Source organism: Octodon degus, unplaced genomic scaffold (genome assembly GCF_000260255.1).
Source record: "Octodon degus isolate 3935 unplaced genomic scaffold, OctDeg1.0 scaffold00049, whole genome shotgun sequence".
NCBI classification, from domain to species: Eukaryota; Metazoa; Chordata; class Mammalia; order Rodentia; family Octodontidae; genus Octodon; species Octodon degus.
Window position 1 is genome coordinate 7,988,293 of NW_004524625.1, and position 6,426 is coordinate 7,994,718.

A 6,426-nucleotide genomic window follows, 5' to 3' on the forward strand; every position below is an offset into this window, starting at 1 on the left:
GCTTATTCCACTGAGCTATCTCCCCGGCCCCTAGGGTCTGTTTCTTTTCCAGTCTAGCATTTCCTTTCACTTCCTGTGCTTTTTCTCTCTGGACACTGCAGAGGTTTTAGCTTCAATGGAGACTGATGATGTTAGTTAAAGCTGGGGCAAAGAAATGGAAGCGAGCTCATAAGCCATGCTATAAGTGCTCCTGCTGTGGAGATTTGCCATTCCTACCATCCTGCAAGCCACAATACCAAGCTGACTCCTCTTATCAGTCATGACTCAGGTATTACTTTTCTACTTTGTTCTTTACTTTTCTACTACGTTCTTGCCATTTCTAGCCTTGTTGTCACTGTTTCTTCAGTTCTTTGCTCTGATCTATCATTTCTGTTAAGATCAATCATAGGAAAAAAGCTACAGCCTATAATAAATTCTATTCTGTAAATACTTCTGGGAGGACACTTTCACACACATGCTTAGCATTTTGAATAATGCCTGTGTCAAAAAGCGTGCTAAAAGCATTGCATGAGGATCATTTGGTATAGCCTTAATCCTCGTGGAAACAAATACACTGTTATAATAAATATGAGGCAACTAATGTCAGGGACCAAAGACTGAAGTCTAGACTTTGCAAGTGAAGTCATCTCACATCACAAGTGATGCTCGTGAACAGTCTTAGATGCAACACTTGCCGTGGGTTGAATGTGGTTTGCTGGAAGCCTAGTCCTCGGTTCAGTGGCATTGGAAGATGTTGTGGCCTTCTAAGAGCTGAGGCTGATTGTGCAGTAGCTGGGTCACTAAAGATGTTGCCCTTGGAAGAGATTAAGTGATTTTGCAGAGAATCCCTCATTCTCTTAACAGTGTTGTTAGCGAGTCTGGCCTCTCTGGTTGTTTCTCTCTTCCCATGACTCTGTGTGCTCCCTTGTGCAATGTTCCCACCATGAAGTGCTCTGCGTGAAGTCCCCATAACAGCTGAGGTGACGATACCAGGATCCTGCTCTTAAACCCCCAAACCTACAAACTAGATAAACCTCCTGCCTTTACAAATTAGCCAACCTTGGGCAGTTTGTTATGTAACAGAGAATGGGCTAATTTTCTGCTTAGATTTCTCACCACCACTGTAAAGGTACATTTTGCTCAACTGCAGATTAAAAAGTGAAACAAGAGATCTAGGAACCACATCTCCTGTGTCTGGTTCTGTGATCTTCTATGTTTTTGGAGGCATAGGATGGAGCCTTCTAAATTTTGGCTCTACTATCTAGACGTTATTTTAGCCTGGGCAGCAATGGACTGAAAGCAAGCATGCAAACTGGGATTTCATGATAATAATTTCAAAGCCTCTCACTGCCGCAGTATGAAACCCAACTGAGAGGAAGGTGTCCCTGAAACAAAACAAAACAACAGCAACAAAAAAGCCACAGTGAGTGTTAGAAGCCATTAAATCTGATGTAGTAATAAATCTGTCCCATAAAATCCAGGATGTTGGTAACAGAGCATTAATAAAAAGACAACTTTCTCAAAGCATTTCCTGAACACATTTAAAATAAACACTGGGGTGGAAAACAACAGTTTCCCTATTATGCTAATGATAACAGAAATTTGAGTAAGATTTCAACAAATAACATGAATGAACATTTCATCCACTATGTTGTAACACTGGGTTAAGCTTTACTGAGGAACATTCTCTATTAGAAATTCAAGAGTCAGCATTTCTTCTATTGTTGAGTGAGTCCAGAGACGGGTATTCTGTAACTGAGGAGTGTTATATTTTGTAGGGTTGGATGGGAATGGAGAAGAACATATAGTTCTCTGCTCTAAAATATAAAAAAATCAAGATGACCTAATATTTTTGGATATCAGAGATATGTGAAGCAAGATACTTTTTTTTTGGAACTGGGGATTGATCTCAGGCCCTTGCACTTACAGGGAAACACTTATTCTACTGAGCCATCTCCTTGGCTCCTCAAGATCCTAATATAGAACATTAGGCAATAAGTATCAGCAACCATCTAGATCATGATTCATAGTATAGTTTGATCCTGAAGTCTCCCTTGTAATTGGCCATATGCCAACAGCCTGTCTGTATTAGAGGGAAGGAAAGTTCAGGGGTGAATATCAAGTTAGACAGAGAATGAGGCTAAAATGCACAACACACAAGAATTATATTGCCTGGAAAACTCTGAGAATTTAAGTACCAATAGGAGGCCAACTGAAAGGTCAGATGTGACAGGGACCCAACCAGAAGGTGGGGCCAGATAGAAATAACCAAAGACAATTTGCTGGGAATGATCTCTTAGTCCTTCCTTCAGGGCTTGTGAATTGGCTAGTATAAGAAAACAAACAGGAAGGGAGACTTTATTTACATAACTGATGTTTACATGAACACTGCTTTGAGGTGTGCTGAGCTTTGGATCATCAATGTTAAGGACAAACTATAGCACACAGAGACATAAGAAGGGAGATTTTACCTAAACCAAAGATGTTGGTGGTTTTCAACTAACTTGGAAGTAGATCTGAGCCAACAACCACATTAAACAAATGAATGACATCTGAGAAACAGAAAACAAAGTGAGCTTGCTTTCCAAGAGGTAGCATCCAGATGGATAATCTAGGCTCATAGGAAAAAAGCTTCAGTAAAGGACATAGGTCTGAGTCCAGAGAGATGGAAGTGGCGGGAGTCTGCAGGGCAAAGTATCAGGAGCTTTAAAAGAGGCTGCACAGAACAGGGATATGATAGACATCCACAGGTACTGAGCAGGGTTCTAAGCAGAAGATACATCTGTGGGCTGACCAGATAGCTCAGCAAACTAAAGCGCCTGCTTAGGCAGACTTAGGGGCCAGGGGTTTGATCCCCAGGCCTGCTATGCTGGCCCTGCCCCCGGGGCACACTGAGATGGCGATTGAGACTGTGTGTGATGGCACATGTCTATAATCCCAGCTCTTGGGAAGCTGAACACAGGCGGATCACTATGAATCCAATCTATGTAGGGAGACCCTGTAGACCCTGTTCTAAATACATTAAAGAAAAAAAAAAGAAACAAATACATAAAATTTTAAAAGACACATCTGAAAGAATGTTTGACAAGAAGCATAAAACCACTATGAATAATTATAAGGAGAATTATAATTAGAACTCACACAGAAACAAGAATATTGTCAGGTATTAGTCACACTAAGAACCTGCGGAGTGGGCAGGGCTTTGGTGAGAGAACTACGAAATGTTTCCTAAGAGACAGCATTTTTTCACTAATTATTGCCATTGTCCTATAAAACATACCTTAAAAACAAGATCTAAGTGTAAGTAAACTTCACTGTAGGAAAAAAATTAAAAATATTTCCAGAAAAATATCCATGCAGCAAATTATGTAAAATCTAACATGTCTACATTCAAGAGAAAAGTACTAGGTGAGTCAAGAAATGGATGACTATGATCCAGATTAGGAAAAACTAATCAACCAAAATCTACCCAAAATGAACACAGATGTTAGAAGTTATATATAAGAATGTTAAAATAAAATTTTATAACTGTTTTTAATATGCTTATAATAGTGGAAAGATTTTACATAGATAAGCAATGTGTCAAAGCAGGATATGAGAACAAAAATGCCAAGGGAGAAAAATATAAAGCATTTCAGAAATAGTAAATTAAACATAGGATAAAGATTAACAAATTTGTGAACTGAAAGAGGTTTGTTTTTTAATCTCTTTTATTTCAGTGTTAGTACGTGTGAGTGCCCTGTATGTGTTTGTGTGTCATTGATTACATCATAGAATGTAATATGAATCTTTATCTTTGTAAGTGGTATCAACTTTCAAATAGTATCTATTTAACAAACAACAGAAGGTACTTAAAGCAATACAACTTCATTGAGTACATTGTTTCTTTTGCTTTATATTTTCAAAAATTCTCCAGCACATATTACAATTAATTTGGGGCTGGGGAGATAGCTTGGTGATCTTAGCGCCTGCCTGGCAAGCCCACGGACCCAGGTTTGATTCAGGAACCTCCAGCATGCCATGTTAGCCACCAAAATCAGGCGTGATGGCTCACACTTGTAATCCCAGCACTGGGGAGGCTGAGATGGGAGGATCACTAGTAGTCTGAGACCCTGTACCAAATGAATAAAAATTAAAAAACATAGTAGTGTCTACCTCATAGTAAGGCTATAGTACTGGGGAGCTATTAAATTTAATATATATTTATCTTCAGCCTCCATTAAACTGGACTGTTTGAGGAGTATTTCCCCCCTTTTTGTAATACTGACTAAACAGTACTACATAATGTTTTTACAATATGTAATACTATTATGCAATACTACGTAATCATATTACAATAGGTTGTCTCCCCACAAAGACACATGCAAAGATTCCTCTGCTTTAATCACTGGACTAAATAAATATGCTATTTTACATGACAATCAGGAATTTTGCAAATATAGCTAAGATTACATAACAATATTGTGCCGGCTTATTAAACTAGGTCCAATCTAATCCCATGTAATTCCTTTATAAACAAGTCACTAGATTTAGACAGAGGAAGCCAAAAAGAGGTTCTGAGACATTCGTAGTATGAGAGACTAGAAATCCTTTTGATAGAGGAAAATCCGGTGCAAAGCATGGGAAGGAATTTGAAACACTTCTAGAATACAGTCTCCCCCTGGTAGACGGAAGGTAAGTAAGCAGAGTTCTCAGTCATGCATCTGAGCAACTGTCTTGTGTGTTCCTCTTTCTGGTTTGGTCTGGAGGTCTCTCTCAATGGAAGGTGGCTATAAAAGCCAGTCCGGCCTGGCTGGGCTCTCAAGGAAGTGCTGGTGACAACAGCACTGCCTCTCCCAGGGTGCTCCCTGACCTGGCAGACAGCCTAATGCTCGGGTGTCTACCCGGTAAACAGATGTCCCTCTCACAGGAAACTTGTTCATTATAGAAGATGGCAGTGTGATTCTCTAATGACCTGCCTGTGTCTACTTTATTTCTACCAAGAGAGCCACTCTCTCTAGGTGCTGTGGCTGGAAGGAAAGTTATGTTCAGGTACATGAGTCAGGTGAAACCCAGAGGCAGGCAACAGACAAACAAACAGATAACCAAAAAGAAACAAAAAACAACCTAAAAAAGAAAAAAGCCTCACATAAAATGCCAGACACCCTCTTGGTCCCAGACTGAACTCAAATTGGAAGAGGTAAGACCGGTCTCAAAATGGAGGGTCATGATCCAAAGGAAAAGAGCAGATGAAGAAGCTGTTTATTAGTGGTCTGAGTTTTGAAACTGCTGATGATAGTTTAAAAGAACACTTTGAGAAATGGGGCCCACTCCCAGATTGTGTGTTAATGAGAGATCCTGGAACAGAACTCTCCAGAGGCTTTGGTTCTGTGACTTACTCTTCTGTTGAAGAGGTGGGTGCAGCAATGAGTGTTGGACCACACAACCGTAATGACCTGTAATGGAACTAAAGAGAGCTGTTTCTAGAGAGGACTCAGTAAAACCTGGTGCCCACCTAACAGTGAAACATATTTTTATTGGTGACATTAAAAAAGATACAGAAGAATAGAATTTGAGAGACTACTTTGAAAAATATGGCAAGATTGAAACCATAGAAGCTATGGAAGACAGGCAGAGTGGGAAAAAGAGAAGATTTGCTTTTGTAACTTTTGATGATCAAGACATGGTTGATAAATTTGTTGTTTAGAAATGCCACACTATTAACAGGAATAATTGTGAAGTGAAAAAGGCCTTTTCTAAACAAGAGATGCAGTCTGCTGGATCGCAAAGAGGCCATAGAGGTGGATCGGACAACTTTATGGGTCATGGAAGAAACTTTGGAGGTGGTAAAGGGAATTTTGGCCATGGTGGAAACTGGTGAAAGAGGAGGCTGTGGTGGTGAGGAGGTGGCAGCAGAGGTAGTTATGGAGGAGGTGATGATGGATATAAAGGATTTGGAGGTGGTGGTGGAAACAATGGTGGTGGTCCTGGTTACAGTAGTAGAAGTGGCTATGGTGGTGGAGGACCAGGATGTGGAAGCCAAGGTGGTGGATATGGTGGTGGTGGAGGAGGATATGATGGTTACAATGAAGGGGGAAATTTTGGTGTTGGTGAATATGGTGATGGTGGGAACTATAATAATTTTGGAAATTATAGTGGACAGCAGCAGTCATATTATGGACCCATGAAGAGGGGCAATTTTGGTAGAAGAAGCTCTGGCAGTCCCCATGGTGGTGGTTATGGATCTGGTGGTGGAAGAGGTGGATACGGTAGCAGAAGGCTTTAAAAAACAACAGAAAAGGGTTACAGTTCTTAGGAGGAGAGAGAGCGAGGAGTTGTCAGAAAAGCTGCAGGTTACTTTGAGACAGTTGTCCCAAATGCATTAGAGGAATTGTAAAAATCTGCCATAGAAGGAACGATGATCCATAGTCAGAAAAGTTACTGCAGCTTAAACAGGAAACCCTTCTG

The 6,426-nt window shown here is 40.3% G+C and overlaps 1 pseudogene; it reads left to right on the top strand.

The window, feature by feature from the left end:
- Nucleotides 1–5,175: 5,175 nt before the first annotated feature.
- LOC101573057 lies at nucleotides 5,176–6,379 on the top strand (annotated as a pseudogene).
- The last annotated feature ends 47 nt before the right edge of the window (nucleotides 6,380–6,426 follow it).